Source organism: Triticum aestivum, chromosome 4A (assembly GCF_018294505.1).
Source record: "Triticum aestivum cultivar Chinese Spring chromosome 4A, IWGSC CS RefSeq v2.1, whole genome shotgun sequence".
Lineage (NCBI taxonomy): Eukaryota > Viridiplantae > Streptophyta > Magnoliopsida > Poales > Poaceae > Triticum > Triticum aestivum.
Window position 1 is genome coordinate 520,680,761 of NC_057803.1, and position 357 is coordinate 520,681,117.

A 357-nucleotide genomic window follows, 5' to 3' on the forward strand; every position below is an offset into this window, starting at 1 on the left:
CCCCCCCCGTGTAATAGACTTGGCGATGATCAACGTTGTGAGATGTCATATATGAAAAAATTAAAGGAGTTGTTCCCACAATGTGAACACCAAGTCTATTTGTGGGAATATGTTGCACTCTATTTGTGGGAATGCACTGTTCCCACAATGCATTTTGGAGGTTCCTTGTGTACCGATGATCAATCCCTAGATCTTGTGCCCCCGTTGCGTAATTTAGACGATGCGATGTTCAAATTTTGTCAAAATGTGAACACCAAAAAGGGGGTGGTCATGTTTGCTGCAGTGCCCATTATCGGGATCGTCCTCCAAAATGCATTGACATCCCTATATCAATGAGGGGGGTTGGGTGCCCCCCCC